The sequence below is a fragment of the Talpa occidentalis genome, unplaced genomic scaffold, assembly GCF_014898055.3.
Source record: "Talpa occidentalis isolate TD23 unplaced genomic scaffold, MPIMG_talOcc4v2.1 talOcc4.14, whole genome shotgun sequence".
NCBI lineage: Eukaryota > Metazoa > Chordata > Mammalia > Eulipotyphla > Talpidae > Talpa > Talpa occidentalis.
Window position 1 is genome coordinate 176813 of NW_023601433.1, and position 20689 is coordinate 197501.

A 20689-nucleotide genomic window follows, 5' to 3' on the forward strand; every position below is an offset into this window, starting at 1 on the left:
GTTGGGATATCATTCTCTCTAACCCCTATCCCTTTTAATGCAACGCTCTCCTGAACAGATGTTCAAAGACAACTTCATGGTATATGGTACATTCCATAATAACCTTGGTCTTGTCATGGAATTTAGAGATAAGTTATTGCAACCATTAGCACAATTGCAACAAAAACACAGATGCCACAATGGCACATTTGAATGACACTGGGTAATGGCTAAATTCAACAAATCCTCAACGTTAAAATTTGGATGTTGTTTAATATTGTATTATTTTTGTTTATTTTTCCTGTACAGGAACTAATTTACACCCATTAAAATTTTGTAAAGCCTTTGGGAATCATCTTGCTGTTCTTTATACTAAATCTTGTTTATGTGCATCTGCTACTCAGTAGAGTGCTCTCCACATATGAAATGAAATTTCATATGAAAATGCCCTGGGAGTAGAAACAACAGCACTTTATTCACTATGAAGGCTTTATTAAAAAACAAAAACAAAAACAAAACAAAAAAACATAAAGGGGGAAATGTTGGAAACCCCTAAGGCATGAAGTGCTGAGACAGGGAGCAGGGCAATATCATGATGGGAAGATTGGTCAACACTGGCTGGAAGACTGGCCCATGTCCAGACCATGATGTCCTTTCCTGTGTCAGCAAAGCTAAGCCTGAGAAGCAAGGGAGAAGAATAAACCCAATGACACAGGACCTTGGTGGTGAGTGTGAGCCTGGACCAAGCTAAGAGAGTGATTCATTGTCTGGTGACTAATGGGGGTTGGGGTAAGTGGAGCGGTTTATTCAATCAACATGAGTTGCACTGGGCACTCGGGATACCTGAGCCCAGAATGTGAGTCAGTTGTCATGGTTACCCCTGCTCTCCCAATCCAGAGACCCATCTCAGCCACCAGCATCTGCCCTGCCTGCGTGCACAGGTCTCATTCCATTCGGGTCCTTTTGGGTCAATTCTCCCAAGTCTCTTCCTCACTGTCACAGCCTTGATGGGTTGAGAGAACACAGACGACTCCTGTCTGGGTGGCCTTTTCTGGGTGGCCTCTTTCAGGCAAGAGGTCGGCATGCTCAGGCCTTCTTTTCTGGCTACCTCCGTGGTCATGGGCTTGAAGACAAGCTAAGGAGTAGAGACAAGCATTGGAGCGGACTTCCCAAGTAGCTTTCAGCAGAGGAAAAAAATGTCATTTCATTATGGTTTTTACTTGGATTGTATGACAACCATGAGAAAAATAAGCCAGTATTTCAGCTTTCCTTTCTCCATGGAAGGGTTGTGAGTTATCTGCTGGTCTGTCCGAGAGTTTGGCTGGAAACACACCCTGTGAGCCTCAGAGCTTTCACCCTGAGGTTCTCTGTGCCTGAAATGCCTGTTCCCTCACTTCCTTCTCCAAGAGCCGCCTCCTCAGAGGGGCTTCCCATGTCCCTCTGTTCAGATGCACCCCCCTCTGTCACCTTCACCTTTCTGCCCCCCCCCTCCATCACACCTACTACTCCCTATATGACTGACATGGCTGATCCCTGCACAACCCCTCATCCTGACCCCAGAGCTCTGTGGCAAATCATGCCGGGCAGACAGTGAGGCAAATCTCTAGCCATGAGCTGTTCTTGCTCGCTCCAGGTGGCTGGGCATTTCCTCCTCCTGAGGGGTCTGGGCTCCTACACCGTCTTGGTAGCCATGAACACAGAGGTTCTTGCCACCCATGGGTGTCATCTCCATTGTCTTCACAGTGTTGGACAGTTTCCAGGGTGCCGGCGGGTCTCCTGGGGATCCCCAATCAGTGCAGGATCCGACCCAGCAGGCTGCATAGGAATGGATGAACAGGGACATCTGTGTCCTCCTTGCCCAAATGGCATCCTGCCAATGCTGGCCAGTGTTCAACATCTAGCCCACCCTCCCCTGGTTCCTCCCTGACTAGTAGTCACCACTCTGCCATCGGCCACCCTCAGGAGATGGCTCCTCACTTTCCCTTCCTTCTCAGCTTACCTTCTTCCCAGATCCAAGCAGAGAGGGTGCTGCCTGCTGGGTCCTGCTGGACCAGGTTCATCCCCTCCCTACCAGGCCCGCAGGCCCAGGCCAGGACTTCACTCCAAGTCTTGTGGAAGCCCTGACAGGAGAGGATGAGAATCACTCGGAGTGGTGACACCTGCCCCACATTCCTGCTGCATCAACACCGTGTGGAAATTCGAGGTGAAAATAGAGGTAAAAAGCCCATGTATCCTCCAAAGATTATGACAGTGTCAAAATACTGAGGTCAGTGGTGAAGTCTTGAGTGTCCTTAAGGTCTTAATGGAAATGTTGGTGAGGATGTCCATTTTGTGGGTCTGTATGCAGTGTCATTTCAAAATTGTTCAGATGGGTTGAGCTTATACTACAACATTCTTTGTCTTCGTAACAACCTTGAAAGTCGCCATGTCAAAAGCAATAAAGTACATGGATAGACACTGCAAGAGGCATCTGCAGCATACTCATGACGCTCTTTCATGGGTGGCTGACATCAATTCATTTAAGAGTGAACTGTTTTCAGATAAAGATAAAATCCCCCCTTTAAAAGAAGGGACTTTAAGTGCTCCCCCGGTGGTGCAGTCGGTTGAGCACAGCTCTGTGAAGCTGTCCGCAGCCTCTGCAGCGCGTTTGGATCCCAGCCGGCCAGCAAAGGTCCCACACGGGATGACAGATCTCTCCTGTCTCGCCCACGGCTCCCCTTAGTGGTGTATTTCCTCAGTCTCTCTGTTTTGTTCCCCACTCTGTCTCTGGTGAATCCTCACACCCTCCCACACATCGGGCCTGTACCCCGGTTCTTGTATAAGTAAATCTTTGAAAGAAGGGAATTTAGATATTGTTGGCATACATATGGTTCCTTGAAATGTCACTGGTCATTCCCTGAGGTTTTATATCCTTCCTCAGTTTTTCATTGGAGTGTTAGCAACCAAGCAATTGACAGTTGGCACGCCTGCCTGGAAGTCAGCCCACGGCAGCACTTACACAAAAGTGGAACTCTGTTTTGCTGCCACCATCTTTCTTGTTGACTGTGGAATCGCTGCTACCATCATCTGGATTTGAGCTCTAGGGGATGACAGAAAATGACAGTGTGCCAGCTAGCAGGACACTGAGGGTGGCTATCAACGTTGTGCAAGTAGACTTGGAACACAGGGATTTCATTCTATTTTATCCCATTATTTTTTGTGGTTTTTTTTTCTTCTGTTTTTGCCCCTTGAGCCTCTCCTTCTCAGCCTTTCCCTGACCCCTACATGTTTACATCCCATCACTGCTCGCGGGTGTGGAAGTGGCCGGGACAAGGCAGCAAGGGCCGGGCAGGCTGGTTGTGGAGAGCTCTGCTCGTGTCATTTTGGGTCCTGGAAGGACATGGACATTCTTGGGGTTAGGACATTGCTGAGTGTGACCCTGTGGGTGCCCAGGGCTCCTAAATGAAAGTGCATCCCCCGAGTGTGCTCCCCGCTCCTTCCTGCTACACTGATCAACCCCTGGGGTGGGTTTTCCGGGCTCTCCGTTCTGTTTATTGACCTGTGTGTTTTATTTTTGTGGAGATTTAGGATGTAATTGGGGAACGTATCGTAAACATTTCTGGGGCTGACACCTCCCTCCCCACCCCAGGTCTAGCAGAGTCATGTCCCAGTCTCCCAGGGTGCAGGTTCTGACACAGTGGGTTGCATGGTGCCTGGGGCTCTGCATTTCTCACATGGGTCTGAGATTCTGCCTCTGCTGGTCTTGGCCTCACATGTGAAGGCTGAGGTGTCACTTACCTGTTGTGCAGCTGATGTGGGCATTCAGAGCCTGGAAGAGGGAACTTTCACCCCTGGAAATTGCCTTATCAGGAGACTTTAGACTCTCCCTTGAATAGAATCCAGGCTTTCCTGAGCCTTGAGTGACCAGGAGCAACATGGCCTGCCACATTCTGGCTACAAGTATTTGATTTTCTAACATGGTTATTATTAACCTATTCAGTGTATTGAAACCTGTGACCATCTCTGCATCACTAAAGGACACCTCTGAGATTCCTACAGAAGGGACAGCTGTGCGCTATCACCAATGGGGATGGAAGGTCCTTCATGGGGAATCATCTGAGACACTGAAGGGCCCATTCTTTTTTTTAAGGATTTTTTTATTTAAATATTTTATTTTATATAATTCTTACATCTTTTTTCATCTTTGCACAATGTATGCATTTTTATTTTTGTTATATTCCCTATACAGTTGCACCTCCCCCCTTATTTTGACTCTAGTCCTTCCTTTCCCTGTCCCTCCCCCGCCTCAGTGTGTCTGTGGTTTACAGTTGCTTGTTGATTTTGATTTTTACTTTGTATTGATTAGTCTTTTTCCTGGTCTCTTATTTAGGTTTTCTAAATTCCTGCTGAGTGAGGCCATCCGGTATTTTTCTTTTTCTTTCTGACTTACTTCACTGAGCATGATTGAAGGTCCCTTTCTTAAGTTCTTAGATATTTTCTCTATTGATATCTGGTGCAAAGAGGATCCCTCCTGTTTTAGAGAGTGAATTAGCTACAATCACCCATTCACCTGGAAAGTGGACATTTTGTAGATAATCTACTTACTTTTTAATATTTATAATCTGTTAAAGTGATAGTACCTCCATCCTTTCATGCTTCCTTTGCACAGAAGTTGAACTCTTCAGGTCACGAGAAAGAAATTGATGTTCATTGAGCACTTGTTGATTACCTGACCCTGTGCATGAAGTTGGTTACTTACGTGATCTCATTGATGACACTATAGAGACATTACTCCTATTCCGTAGTAGAAAATCCTATGGTCCAAAAGACAATGAACTTGTGTAAGATCATTCAAATAAGGACAAAGGTCAGGGATTTTTGTATTCCTTATTTTTGGCCGAATCATAAATTGTCAAATGAGGCTTAACGGTAAAACCGCTCAAGGCCAGGGGGAGGGGAGAATTGTGGGAAACCCTGTGCATCCTCAGAACAGCTCAATGGGTATTTGAGGTCCTTCATAAGGAAGGAGCCTCAAGTTAACTGAAAAAATTAATGTATAATTGTGTTACATGTGCATGCTGAATTTAATGTTGCACATGATTTATTTAATATTTATAGAAAAAACTCTAATGCCAAATGTGATTGCTACTCATAAGAGACTGCCTTTCAAAATAGCCTTTTCTGTAATTATTCCCATGCAGCAGGCTAGCTGCTGTACCTACCAGAGGGAATTCCTGGAGATCTAGAACAATTGATAAGAAAGGGATTCCTCAGAAGTGCCTGCAATATAATTCCGGAAAACATCCCCCTTAATCATTAATGTTTTGATCTATCTAATCTACACAAGTGGGAAACATATTAGAAGCAGTGACTAGTGTCCTCAGGATGTTGGTATTCATGGTGATTGTTTTGATATTCATGTTTCCTGTGTTGATAAATTTCTCAGTGAACTTATGTCATTTTGTGATTAAATTAAAAAAAGGTTATTTACATAGTTCTAATGTTTAGATTCTTGGCTATCACTCTTGGTAATTCTCTTTCAGTATGAAGAACACAGATCCATGCTCTAAAAAGATCTGATTAATTTTGCCATCACAATGAAACAAATGTAAATTGAGTGTGAAGATGTATGTCCTTCTTTAAAAAGAGAATCTCGAGGGCCTCACTGGTGGCGCAGCAGTTGAGCGCTGGGCTGCAAAGCTGTCTGCAGCTTCTGCATCACCGGTTTGATCCCCAGCCAGCGGGCAATGGTCCCACATGGTGCGCAGAACATTCCTGCCTGCCCGCTGCTCCCCTCAGCTGTATATTTCATCAGTCTGACTGTTCTGCTCCTGTACAGGTGGATTCTCTCACAGAATCTCTCACAGAATTTCTCCCACAATTCTGACTGTACCCAGTGCTTGTATAAAATAAATAAATAAATCTTTAAAAGAAAGATAAAAAAGATAACCTGGAGATGTGGGCAGCTCTTCTGCCTGCCTGTGACTGTGCAGGTGTTTCTTTTCACAAACGTTTTCGTTTGCATCTCTTTCTTCTGCTTGTGCCTGTGAACTGTCCTGTATTACCTTCACTTTTAAATTGTCCTTTGGATATAAACAATATGCTAAACAATTCTATGGAGATAAAATTGGTCCAGTTCATCATGATACATGTCCTTAAACATATTGTGACAAATATTTCTCTATCCCAGAACCAGCTGTGATCACCTTCACTAGGTTTGCCATAGTGGGCATAGAGCCAGCTCCAAACAGCAGCCTTAGCAAAATATTTTTTTTATTTAATTGGTTTACTTACACTGCACCAATAAAAGGTAGTGCAGGCACACCTTGTAGATATTTTTGGTTCATTTCCTGAATACCACAACAAACTTAATATTGCATAAATCATGTCACTATTTTTTTGTTGGTTTCCTAGTATGAATAAAATTTTTTCAACCTGTAGTGTTTACTATTAAGTGTGCAATGGTATTTTGTCTAATAAGCAAATACCCTAATGAGATATCACTGAGACATGAGGTGAGTATATACTTTTTTGGAAAATAGTGCTGCTGGACTTATCACAGTGAGGGCCACCACACACCTTCAATTTGTTAAAAGAGGTATCTGACAGGTGTGAAAATGTGAAGCAAGCAGGACGGGGGATGCCTTTATACACACTTCTGAGAATGATTCTTTGGGATTTAATAAAGTATACATCCCTGGATAAGTGGACTCCAACTTAATGATGATGTATGTGCATAACTATTTTTCATCAGTTATGTCAGCACGGGAGAGTGTGTATTCTTTTCCATGATAGAGTTCAATGAACACACAAAGTAGTGAACAAGGATTAGCCAAGTGCCTGCTGTCTGCTAGGGACTGTGATATACACACAGCCATCTTAAAATTTATTGTGGCCTTTTAAAAATTTAAAAACCTTATATCTACCATTGGTTGAATATCAGTTGTAAGACAGTTGTAAGTAGAAAATAGGGAATTTAGTTCTGATTATGTTATTGAAAAGCTACAGAGGAAACACATATGATTTGACTTCTGGCTAAATTGTTCCTCAGGCTGTAAATCCATGTGTCCACAGTGAGGAAGCCAATACTCCCTGCCAACACTCTGATCCTTTTGTTCCCCAAACTGGACACTACTGTCAACATTTGGGGTGATGGTACCATTGCTGTGCTTTGTTGATTTGAATCATTGATGCTATTTTAGATTTTTTTCTATTTATGCATTTGTATTTACTTATGCATACAAGAACTCTACCAATTTCTAATTCAAAATTTGTTTTTCCTTCTATTTAAAGATTTGGTTTATTTTTGTGTAGAAGCACTGGAGTGTAGGCCAGAGGTGTGGGGGATGAGAGGATTCACCAGAGATAGAGTGTGGAGCAGAACAGACAGATCTACTGAAATACACTGCTCAAGGGAGCAGCAGGTGAGACAGGACATGTCTGCTGTGCCCTATGTGGGTCAGCTCCCTGGCTGGGGATCGAAACAGGCAATCTTGTGGGCCACTGTGTTGATAGTGCTGAGTCGTAAGCCCTAGGCTACCAGGGAGGCTCTCAAAGTTTGTTTTGATATTGGATAAGCACAATTATTTGTTAAGTCATTTTAATGTTATGAAATACAATTATAAATATTTAAAAGTTATATTTTAAGGTGAATGAAAAAAAATTTCATTATGAATGTGATTGTGGGCATTGTCTAAGAGGCTTGTAAATGTTCCCTCTGAGAACTGTAGAATTGGTAGTATTCTTTAGATGCAGACTTTGCAATTTGAAGCCAATTGAAAAATTGGCATCTTTGGTATAATGGAAGATGTAGTTATTGCATTTCAGATTAAATAATTTAGAATATCATAATAGCTAATATTCCAAATAATCTGGAATAATTGGGAATGAGTCTGTGTGGGTGTCTGTGGTATTATGTTCTCTCTGAGTCCAGAATAATGCATGTGCTATTGCTTGGACATCCTCAGTGGTCACTTCATTCTGATGGTTTTAGAGTGAACCTCCTGTTCTGTTTGTTCCCAATATTTGGTGCTGAGCTTTCATGGTTTCCACTTGTGTAAAATAAGCTGAGGACTGCAGCAGCCCCTGCCGCTGAACGCCAGTGAACTTACTGAAAAGAGGGAGGCTTTCACTCAGACACTTCCGAGTGAGTAAGACCCCCTTCCCCTGTGCGCTGGACTGGACAGTCAATGACAGGTAAGATTGGGGGCAGACTAAAGAAGGCACTGGCCAGCCTTATGTCTGTGACTCCTGACGACCTAAGACAGGCGCAGTCCCCGAGGGGCTTCATCATGATAAACTTTGGCGTTCAGATCAAACAAGGCCTACATGCCTATAAGCCTAATTTAGGCAACAAGCCCGCAGTAAATAACCCCTCCTTTGATGGAAATAAGGCTGCTAAGAGCATCACCTGCAAGCAAGCCTGATGGAATTACCTACAAAGCAGTTTAACCATTAACCAGATAGTCATTGTTTCAGAAATAGTAACAACTTAGCAACCTGTCTATAATCATACTACTTTTTCGCTTACTTTGCTTTTTCTTTATATGTGTACAATCAGTTTCAGGAAATGCATGATAAAGAAAATTTATCATGTGTGTCTGTCTGTCAAGTCATTTCTGCGCCGAATCCTTGACCGCCTAGCTCAGTCTCTCATCCCTGGGTCAGACTTGCTGCTCTGCCACTGCGCCGGTCGACGGCAGAGGACATACATGTACCAATACTAAAATTAGCCTTTTACCTGGGTCTGCAGTTCATGAATTTTATAGAAAGAACTTGTAGGGTGCATATTCAGCATTAGTGTACACAGAAAGACCATGATATTTGCAGTGGCAGGTGCCTTTTTTCCTTAAGCACCTAAGAGTTCAAAGATTATACTTTTTATATAAATAATTTTGATATGAGCTAAGCAGGCTGAGGTCTGAGTGTCCCTAACATACAAATGCTATGTCCATGTTCAGGGAAAATATTCCTTTCTGTTAGCAGTGTAGCTGGGTGTTTTTACTGAAATGAGTAAGTATTAAGTGTCCCGGTGTGAACCACGGATATTAAAGAATACGGAGAAGTTAACATCATTAGAATTGCAGGAAGATCATCGAGGTAGAAGGAGTGCTTATCATGTATGGTTCACTTCGATGTCTTGGAATGAAACCTTGCAAGTTTTATATAACTGGTTGTGGATGAAGAAGTTTGTGGGTTACAACCCTGGCTGCCAAAACTGCTAGAGCCTGTGTGCTCATGAACCGAAGTGCATTGAGAGGTCAGTGCCTTGTCCTATATGCCTTACTATGTAGAACTCAGAACCAGAAGGAAAACTCAGGTGAGTGTTTGAGATGATTCTTGGTGAGCAGCAGACCAGGTCAGCCAACCAACGAGCAGCCCTTCAGCCATGTTCCTCTTACACCTTGGTATCAGCAGAGCAATAAGCATAAGACAGCTTTTGACTTGTAGTTGTCTAGTCCTTTTCCTAGGAGGATAGAATCTGATAATCATATGATTTATTCTCTCAATGAAATCTTTCTGAAATGTGCCTGACTACCGTGCAGAAACTCTTTGCTATGCTATGAAGGTGAGTGTGTACCTGGATTCTTCCCCCTACTCAATAGATCCAGGTGGGCACTGCAGGTTCATCTCCCCTGAGGTGGCCACTTTCATGACACTTACTAGCCCTGCCAGTTGCTCTTCCTGCTCTTAGCTCAGGCTGTTTCCAGTGTGTGCTGACTCAACACAAGTTTGTTTGTTTGTTTTTTCATTAGGCCCATGTGTGTTCTCTTTCCTCGCTTGCTTTGGGTGCTGCAAGGAATACTGAAGTACAGTCCTCCAATCCTGCATATTCTATCATCAAGACATTCTCAGTAGTGGCCGTAGAGACTGGAGTAGGGTGAAAACTGATTCTTGGAGAGAGAGGGAAGGTTTTATTTGTGTTTGTCTATGTGTGTTGAATACATAAAGTGCATCAATGGATAATTACCTGTGGCATTAAAATTTCATGATGATTAAGGAAAACACCTGCTTTTTATTTCCTTACCCTTTTATTTTACTTCCTAAACTTTGAGATTGCTTTTTTTTTTTTTTCATTTGCTAGTAGTACAGAGCTAATGCTGTTCCTTTTTGGGGAGTGCAAAGTTTTTATATCTTATTCCTAATGAAGCCCTTCGTGTGCTTGTTTCTAGTGCCAAGGTAGCATCAGAATCTTGAAGACTGAACGAACTGTTGGCAAGGGTGAGGCGAAATATGTACTTTCATTCATTCCTGAGGAAAGAATCACTGTTCCGCTATTCTGCAGACAACCGTGAATTTAGGCTATTTATGCTGCCTGTGTTGGTAATTCTATATTTTTGGAAATGACCTAAGGAAAGGCTGAACTACTGGCACAAATCTGTACGTGTGACAGTGTTGACCAGCACCTGCTTATAGTAACAGATAGTTGGAAACATCTGCGTGGAAACCCTCGGGAATGGGTGAGGACTCACCGTGTGTCCGTGGGCCGAGGTGCAGCCCTCAGCGGGCAGCCCATGAATGGGGCAGAGGAAGGCTGGAGGGGTCCGGGGATGCTGAGGCTGAGCACCGGGGGCGCCCCCTGGCGGGGAGGCCGTGAAGCGGCGCCCGGGGGAGTGTGACGGAGGCTCTGGGGTCCGGCAGGCAGGGGCGGCGGTTTGGGGGCAGCGCGGGGAGCAGGAGAAAGAGGAGGGGCGGGGCGGGACGCATGGGGGTGGTTAGGGACGGGAAGCGATGGGCGGGGCGCGCGCGGAAGGGGCGGGATGGGGCGGGGCGTGGGGCGCGCAGGGCGGAGGAGCGGAAGGGGCCGGATGGCCGGTTCGGGCAGGGACGGGCAGGGACGGGCAGGGCAGGGTAGGCGCGACGGGCGGGACAGGCGGGACGCGGGGGGCGGGGCGCAGCACGGGTTGCGCGGGGGGCGCGGGGAGGAGGAGCAGGTGGGCCAGGGCTGCAGGACGGGGGCGCGCCCAGGAGGGCGTGAAGGAGGAGCAGGTGCGAGTCTTTAACTCCAAGTAGACGCGTCCCGCCTTTCGGGGCTCCGAGCTCTGCCGACATTATTTTGGGGCGACGAGGCTGCTGGCCCTGGTCTCTGAACCCTGAAATGCCGGCCGCGGCGGGGGCGTGGCCACGCGAGCGCCCAGGTGTGTCCGGCCGCCCACCTGCCCGCCCCCCTGGCCGCCCCCATGCGCGGCTCCTGGCCGCCCGCTCCGGCGCTCCTGGCGTCCCGGGGCTCGGGGAGGTCACGCTGCGGGCCCCACCCCCAGGACCCCGCGGGCCCCGGCGCGTCGCGGGAGGACGAGGTGAGCCGGGGGCGGGAGGCGAGCGCGTCTCCCTGGGCGGCTGGCGGGAGGGTCCGGTCAGAGGACGGGGGCGCTGGTGCGGAGGACTGGGGGCTCTTTGGGGTTCACACGGTCACGCAGGGGATCGTTTTCATGCCTGAGTGGGACCCCCGATGGACGTGGGTCCCCGAGTTGCTCCCAGCACGAGACTGCTTCGGCCCGCGTGGCTGTCACTGTGGGTGATGATGTCCTTGGCACAGACTAAGATTTTCTGGGGTGACACCCCCTCCCCGGCCCGCGTCTTGCAGGCAGGAGGGGAAGCCACGGCCCGACCCCCAGTCTGAGCAGCTGGACCCGCCGTCCAGGCCTCGGCCCCACAGCGGAAGCGGGTCCTCAACCCCCAGGCTCTGGAGGCCGCAGAAGATGTTGAACCCGCCAGCCTGGGCGTCCCCTCCGGGCTTCTCAGAGGCGGAGATTGAACCCCAGCAGCGCCTCCAGGGAGGCAGCTCAGTCCAGCCCAGCGGGCAGAGCAGATGCCCCTCCTGTCTGAACAGCAGGGCTTCGGGTCCAGCCGCTCACTTTTCCTAGGATCAAAATCCCAAGTCTCAGTTTTTGAAGTTTTCCCGGGTTCAAATCCTCCATTTCATCACTTTACCTTGCATCGCCTGCCCTGCCTGTGTGACGTGGCTTTTTCCATCCCCTCTCCCTGTCCCGCCGCTGTCCCTTTGTCCTGCCTCCACCGCCTGGACCTCGGCACACGACGACTCCTGTCTGTGGCCTTTCTGGGGGCCCCTGTACTGAGGGGTGGCGCGTTTGTGTGTTCTTGTTATGCGCCCCCCCCCCATAGTTTGTTGGCTTAAGGGTGAGCTTAAAAGTGGAAGTGTTTGTGGACTTGGAGGGGACTTCTTGAGTGGCTTTCAGCCAAGGGACAGATGATATTTCATTATGAATTTACTTGGATCATGCGACAACCCTGAGAAGAACAGGCCAGCAATTCAGCTTTACGGCTTCATGTAGCGCCTGTTTCCCCACAGGCCTTATTGATACTGTATGATCAAGACAAACACTGTCACCGCAGGGCTTTTGCACCTGAGGTCCTGCCCTTCATTGTGAAATAATATTCTCAGGGGACCCTTCTCAGGTACTGTCTATAATGCACCCCATCTACACTCACCACTTTCACAGCCTTTTATTTGTAACATCTGTCTACCTGATACTAATTTTCCCCAACCTCATCTCTTTTACCTCATTACCCTTCCCTTCCCTCTGAAGCTCAGAAACCTCACTGTTTATTAGAAGGTGCTGCTTTTTAAAAAAGATTTATTTATACAAGAACTGGGGAACAGTCAGAGGTGCGGGAGGGTGAGAGAATTCACCAGAGACACAGCAGGGAGCAGAACAGGCAGAAGGACTGAAGACACTGCTTCAGGAGCAGCAGGCGAGGCAGGAGAGCTCGGCTGTGCCATGAGGGTCAGCTCCCTGGATGGGGATGGAACTCAGGCCTTAGTCATGATAGTTCCCCAATTTAATCCCTAGGTCACCAGGGAGGCCTGGTTATTACCATTTTTTAGTGATAATTTGGTTGTAAATCTGTGTAGAACTTTGCCTGACATTCCCTGTGCCTCCAGATTCCTTTCTCATACTGATGTGCATTGCAAATGTGTCAGAATTATGCTTATGTTTTCATTGTTATAAAATATACATAATATCTCACACTAGATATTTTTAATCCAGGAGTTTTATGGCATTAACTATGTTCACATTGTTGCACAAATATCCCACCACCCAGGTCTAGACATTTGTAGATGGCAGGACTGGACACAGTGCAGGTTTTCTGTGATCCAGCAGACTGGGGAAAGGAGTCAGAGTCCTCAGTGGTTTTGCAGGTTTTTATTGGGATTACCAGGTACATGGAAGGCAGGAGCACTGGGGGGCCAGTAGGCTGGTAAGCCTCCCAGGCCCCAGCAGGTCTTCACTCTGGGCTCTCTGGCCTTCTCTCGCTTCTCTCTCAGCTTCTCCTGGTGTCCTCATGACGCCGCACTTTAAATGCCCAGTCTTAACCCAGGTGAATCCTACCTACATCTGCTGACACCCTATTCCAGGTGTCTGCTATCAGACATGCATTCAGGACCTCAAGGATCCATCATCTATCCTGATGGCAGGAGGGCAGAAAAGCCTGAAATTTTTTCTTACCCTACAACATTCCATTCCCCCAGGTCAACACTGCTCCCCACTCCTCTTCACCCTCATCCTCTGGCAACTGCATTCTGCTGATGTCTCTGAATTTGACTGCTTGGACCCCTGAGAGAAATGAAATAATAGCCTGTTAGTCCATTTGCATTTTACTAGGATGGATCAGAATTTTCATTTTTAGGGCTGAATAACTGTCCATAGCATATTTTTTTTTCATTTATACCTCTGTTTAAACACAAGTTCTTTCTAGATTTTGACAGGTTGTGAGTAATGCTGATATGATTATGGGCATGCAGATTTCACTTTGTGCGGACGACCAGCCGCAGCAAAATGTCGTGTCAGGAGTCCCTGAAAGAATGAGACGGCCTAGGCAAAACCTTAAGGGCTGAGGGGAAGGGGATGAGGTAGTGAGGAGACACTGACATTGGATGAGGTACAAGTATCTTCTTCTGAGGGTCTCAGCAGGTCTTTATTCATTTTTTGCAAGCAGTGAGATGACATCATCTTATGCATGGAAGCAAAGCAGAAACAATCAGTGCATTCTTTTCTCATAGGATTTTGGCTGCTATGTGCTCTCAGCAAGAAGGCAACCTTCAAGGTTAATAGATAAAAAACTAAGCCTTACACTAAAACTCATTATTTCAGCTAGACAATTACCTAAGACAGTGGATATCTGCCAGTACATCCCTATCAGCTAAAGCCTAAGCATCCAAAGACTCTTCTATTCATATGGCCTTCAGCTGGCGATCAGCTGCTTCTCAACTGTCAGAACTTTTCTACCTAGAAACTCCTTAACACAATTAACTTCATTTAAAAACTTTCCTAAGAAACTTCTTTTTAAAAAAGGAAACTTCTAAAAAAGCAAAAGAAGGACTTACTGTAATTGTTGTGCTGGATTGCTTGTCAGGCATGTACAATAAATTGTCTCCCATTGTCAAGTGGGCCAAATTGTTTAATAACTAATTTCTAAACAGATAATTTTCTGTGCCATTTACTTACAGTATGCTGATACATATAATTTATTGCCTAATGTACTTTTTGAGAAATTTTTCTGGTTTTATGAACAAGAACAAAAAACAAAGGGATGTTATATCTTCAGCCCCATGGTGTGAGGCCCAAGGAATCTTCAGCCCCACGGTGTGAGGCTCTTTTACTTAGCTGTTTGCCAGTGTCTTATCTGGCTGGGGCATCAAGGCCCCCTGCAGCAAGTTTGAGTCCCTGCTTTGAATTCTTCAGAGTTTTCCCTGAAGTGGAATTGCTCTGCCAGCCATTCATTGTATGTTTCACTTACAAAGGAATGGCCAGAATGCTTTCCCATGGCAGCTGTGCCACTTTATATGATGAAATTAATAGAGCTTTTGTTTATTCACCATTCAATGGACATGAATAGTGTTTTGCCACTTGAAAAATTTAAACCCTTCTACAGATGCCATCGTGTAGTGAAAATATTTTCACAGAAGTCCAATCGTACGTGGGTCGCAGGCACCATGGCATCATATGAAAAGTTGGGCACACACTAGCTTATAGAAAATGGTGACTTTTACAATGCAGCAACAAAGTGAAAGGATTTTTATTGATATTCATAAGAGGAAACTAAAAACTAGTAAAGTAACACATTTGAAAGGATTAATTCAAGATCCTTAGAGTTTGCTAATGGTGTAGGTGGGAAAACCTAATTCTCTCATACCAATTTATCAATCTTTATACTGTAAGCATGCTTTTCTATGGTTTGTTGTTTAAATTTAGCTGACATTTTCTTTTTTCTTAAAGATTTATTTATTCATTTATACAAGCACTGGGTACAGTCAGAAGTGCGGGAGGGTGAGAGGATTCACCAGAGCCAGAGTGGGGAACAGAACAAGCCAGGCAGACAAAATACACTGCTGAGGGTAGCAGCAGGCAAGACAGGAGAGGTCTGTCCGGCCATGTGGGACCCTCGCCGGCCCGCTGTGATCGAACAGGCACTGCAGAGGCTGCGGTCACCTTCACAGTGTGGCACTCAATGGCCTGCGCCACTAGGGAGGGCCCAGCATATTCTTTTGACATGCTTTTTATGACCGATGTGATTTTTGTTTAGAACAAAATGGTATTTTTTTTAGAACCAAATATTTTTAGTCAGTTCAACAAAAATCACTTGTATAAAAAGTTACAAAAATATTAAAAGCCAAACATTTCTAATACACACACTCGCACACACAAACACACCCACAACTTTTGGCCTGAGGAACAAAAGATCACCCAGCCAGTCAGGATGCCGTGATTGGCTCATGCTCAGGGTTGTTGAAATGCCCCACCCACCAATGCCCCACCCACAGGTCTTGTTGGCTGCAATTGTAATATGAATATCAAGTCCTCCTGAAGTACTGGTGTTTTAATTGGAAGGACTCCTTGTCAAATTGAGTGATTTGATCTTGTAGAATTAAACTAAGGCATGGGTGTCCTCTCCATCTACATTTTGGCTGTTGTGAACAGTGGTGCTAAGAACATTCCTGTACAGGCTCTGGCTTTAACCCCCACTTCCATTATTTGGGATACACATTTAGGAGTGGAAATGTTCAACCACACAGTTACTCTGTCTTTAACTTTAGTGGAAAATATCCAGCTGTGTCAGGTATAGTTTGCCCAGTGTTTGATTTTCCAAAATCATATTCGCCAGTATCTGTTATTTTATTTTATTTTTAAGATTTATTTATTTATACGACACTGGGTACAGTCAGAAGTGCAGGAGGGTGAAAGAATTTACCAGAGCCAGAGCGGGGAGCAGAACAGGCAGACTGACAAAATACACTGCTGGGTTGAATAGCGGGCGGCAGGAGAGGTCTGTGCACCATGTGGGACCCTCACCAGTGGCTGGGGATCGAACCGGCACTGCAGAGGCTGCGGGCAGCTTCGCAACCCAGTTCTCAACCACTGCGCCACCCGGGAGGCCCGGTATCTGTTATTTTACAATTCTCACCCATGGGATGTGTGTGAAGGGATACGGCACTGTGTATGTACTGAAGGGTCATCACTGTCGCTTTGCTCTGCAGTGATATTTGACATTGGGAAGTGTGAGCCTTGACACTGATTGTTTTTCACTATTGTCTTGGCTGTCTGTGCGCCCTCGGACATCCATATATCAAAGTAGGCTCATCTTGCAGTGTTTCCCCGTTGTACATTTCATAGGAATCCCATTCAATCTGAATATGTCATGATGATTGTCATCTAAGCAATACTGATTCATTCAGTTAACAACTGTGGATGCTTTTTCCCATTTATTTAGGGTTCCTTTCATCAGTGTTTTCTAATTTTCAATGTACAAGTCCTCCACTTGAGGCATTAATGGTTTCTTACATATTTTATTACTGTAGACATTATCTCAAATGTATTTAATATTTTCAAAAATTATTTTCCTTTTTTAACTGGCTGCATGTATACATAATATAGATGTTGGGTTGTATTTGGAAAATTAGCTTACAATTTAACAATTTTTGTTTATATATATATATATATATATATATATATAATGATGTGATCTGCCGTCTGTGAATAGACAGACTTTTACGTTCTCCTTTCACACACTGGATGCCTTTTTTATTTCTTTCCTCATTGCTCTGAAAGAATTTCCAGTAAAATTGGGAATGACAGTGGTGAGAGCTGGTATCCGGCCTCATTCTTTACACATGGGGTTAAGCGCTCAGGTCTCAAAACAGAACATGATATTCATTATTTTTTTTTTGTATAATACTCTATATCATATTGATAAAATTCCCTTTTATTCTTGCTTTTTCAGTGATTATATCATGAAAGTGTGCTGGATTTTGTAGAAAGTTTTTTTCTGATCAGTTGTCACGATCCGTGTCTGTTCCTCACAGTTCATGGGTTTATTGCATGTCATGAGTTTAGGATGTTAACAAACCCAAATGTCTGGGAAAAACCTACTAGTTTGTAGTGTCTCCATATTTTAATAGGCTGTGGTTTCATATTGTTATTTTCTGGAGGATTCCTAGGGATTAAAGGACCAGGTGTTTAGTTTTCTGTTCTTGTGATGAATTTTTTTTTGATTCGACTGAATGTAGTTGAGTGTTCCTGTTTTAGAAAATTAGGGTCATATATTATTTTTTGAGGGGGTAGGGATTAGGAATTCAGGTTTAAATTTGAGTGAGAGTGAGGGTTAATGTGCATTAAGTTTAGGTTATATGATAACTAAGATAATAGTCATTATTTAGGGTTACACTGATAAAATATGTTCTGTTTCTCATTCTGATTTGGATTGTTTTGCAACCAAGAATTTGTGGCCTGGAATGGGGTGAGTATGAATGAGTGTGTGGTTTTATGTTCATTTTTTTTTCCAACTAATCTTTCTGATGTTCAGTGTGATGTTAAGTGTCTTACTAAGTGTATCTTTATTAACACATGATTTCAAATTTGTCTGATATTTAAATTTTTAAATAAATCCTTATTTTATTTTTATATCCTGACTTTCACTCAACAACATGCAGGCAAGGTGACCCACATACTGGATTTAGCTAGAGTCTCTGTATTTTCACTGTTGCATAGTATTCCACTTAATGCAAAGTAACTTCTCCCTTGTATCTACATGCACAGTATATTATTCCGTACGTATTTTATATCCATGCTGGATTAACACTCTTTACAATTTTTTATCTTTCTCCCTTCATTTAACATTATAACATAAGTATTTTTAAAGTCATTGAAAACCAGAATGATGGCACCTAATTGCTACATTTACTGTCACAGATTTGACTGTTTCCTGGACTTCTGATGGAGATTGTTTCCTGTATTTGTTAGTACAAGAAAGTGCTGGTTAGCATTTTGACGGATATACATTTTTATTTGTGTTCACAGCATTTCCTTAGGTCATTTCTCAAACACTGCATTACCATTTCTTTTAATGCACACGCATATATATAATATTCCAAATTCTAATAGCTGAAGTCAAAGTTCCACACAGGAGGGCGATACACAATTTTTCTAAATGAGCGAGAACCCCTATTTCAGCGGGTTCTTGCCTCCACGTCTTTCTGTCTCTCCCTCTTGAAGGCTCTGACGTCACACACTCCCGCTTCCCGCCCCCCCTCACTGGCCTACCGCCTCCACGACTCTCCCAGGCTGCGTCTCCCCTGGGCCGGACTGACCCGCCCCTCGACACCGGCTCCATCCCCCCCTGCGCCCCTGGCCCCACCGGGGCCTCTGCCCCCCATTATTCCTACCGGGCGGCATCGACCCCCCCTCCGGCCACCAGGCGCGCGCCGCGTCTCCGGCCCTGGTTGCCCCCAAGCGCGAGCCTGTCCCGCCTCGGCCTCGCCCGCCCCCTGCGTGTCGCCTCCGTTGCCGCTGCGCTGACTGGCGGGAGCGGGCGGGAGCGGGGCGGGAGCGGGGCGGGAGCGGGGCGGGAGCCGGGCGGGAGGCCGCCCCAGAGCGGTGAGTGACCCGCGGGCAGCGCGCGGGCGGGGCGGGGCGGGGCAGGGAATAACGGGGGGCGGGACGCCCCGTCTCTCCCGGTGGCGGCAGCGGGTCCGGGCCTGTGCGGTCGCGGGTGAACGATCCCCGCGTGTTTTCAGTCGCGGGGCGCGACTTGCTGTGGGGTCGCGTGGAAATTCTGGGTTCACGGCGTCGTGGAGACGCGGGGTGTTCGCCTCCGTGTAGTTGGGTTTCCTGAGCTTCGGCGCAGCAGGACGGGCGGGGCGCCCCGTGAGCCCCGGGGTTCTCCCGCCGCCCCGGCCCTGGGCCCCCGACACCCGCCCCGCAGCCCTGGCCCTGCGCCCGCTCCCGCCTCCCGCGCTGCCGGGGTCTCCTCGCGCTCGCTGCTCCAGACTCGGGGTGAAGCTCTGGCCGGCGGGAGCCCCGTTTCTTCAGGAACCCCCCGGAGCAAGAGGGAGCTGAGGACAAGTCGCTGCCGGTGGCTGGTGCAGGGGGCCAGTCAGGGACCCGGGGCGGGGCGCTGGGGGTGCGGAGCTCTGCGCGGGCCGTTTGGGTCCTGCACGAGGCAGACCCCCCGCCGCCCGCGGCTCCCCTCGGCAGTGTCCTTCGGTCCTTCTGCCTGCTCTGCTCCCCGCGCTGGCTCTGGCGGGTCCTCTCGCCCTCCCGCACATCCCGCCTGTGCCCCGGTTCTAGTATAAATAGAAAAAAAATATTTTAAGAAAAGTAACCAAACACGACCGCCAGTCGCAAGAGACGGCCCTTCGGAACAGCCTCTCCTGCGATGATGCCCACCCAGCGGCCCTGCGGCCCCTGCGGAGGGAGCTCCTGGAGGTCTAGACCAAGGGGAAGACAGGACGCCTCAGCCGACCGCGGGGTTCTCCGGGGTGAGACCCCCGACGGTGAATGTGCTGCTCTAGCCTGTCCAGCGGGGAGCAGAGCGAAGCTGTGACTGGGGTCCTCAGAATGCCGGCACTCCTGGTCATGGCTCTGTTATTCATGCTTCCTCTGTTGACAGATTTCTCAGGGAACCTGTGTCATTTGGGATTAGATTTAAAAAAAGGTTATTTTCGTAGTTCTAATGTTTAGATTTTTGCATATCACTTATCATTATTTAAATAATGGCAGAATTCCTTATAAAACTGAGGTTTTACTGAGTTTAACAATGAAAGTTTGTTAAATAATTAAGTCACTTTGTATAAAATCATTGAGCTTTCAGGTAACCTTTCATTTCTTGTCAGGTAGGAAGCTAATTTTCAATCTCTGAGAAAGCCTGTGCTTATGTCTGATTTATCTGTTCTAAACAGATGATAGTGTAACAGCCATTACATGTTTTACTAAAAACAAAAGATACAATAATGCTAAATAGATGTAAAGTGAGATGAGTGTTTGCAAAGAAAAGCATGTATTAACAATATATATTTTATTATTTTTTTTCTTTTAATAGAGGCATGTATTTTTATTTATTTATTTGTTTGTTTGTTGACACAAGCACTGGGCACAGTCAGAAGCGCGGGAGGGTGAGAGAATCACCAGAGCCAGAGCGGGGAGCAGAGCAGGCAGAAGGAGCGAAGTACACTGCTGAGGGGAGCAGCGGGCGGCAGGAGAGGTCTGCACGCCATGTGGGACCCTCCTCCGGTGGCCGGGGAGCAGCCGGGGATCCAACCGGCGCCGCAGAGGCTGCGGGCAGCTTCGCAACCCAGCGCTCAACCGCTGCGCCACCGGGGAGGCCCAACAATATATATTTTAAAGGTAAAGTAAAAAGTATTAAAGCAAGTGTTAAAGGTCTGAGAGAGGGAGAAAAAGAAATATTAAGAAAGCAAAAGTGTTAACCAATGAGA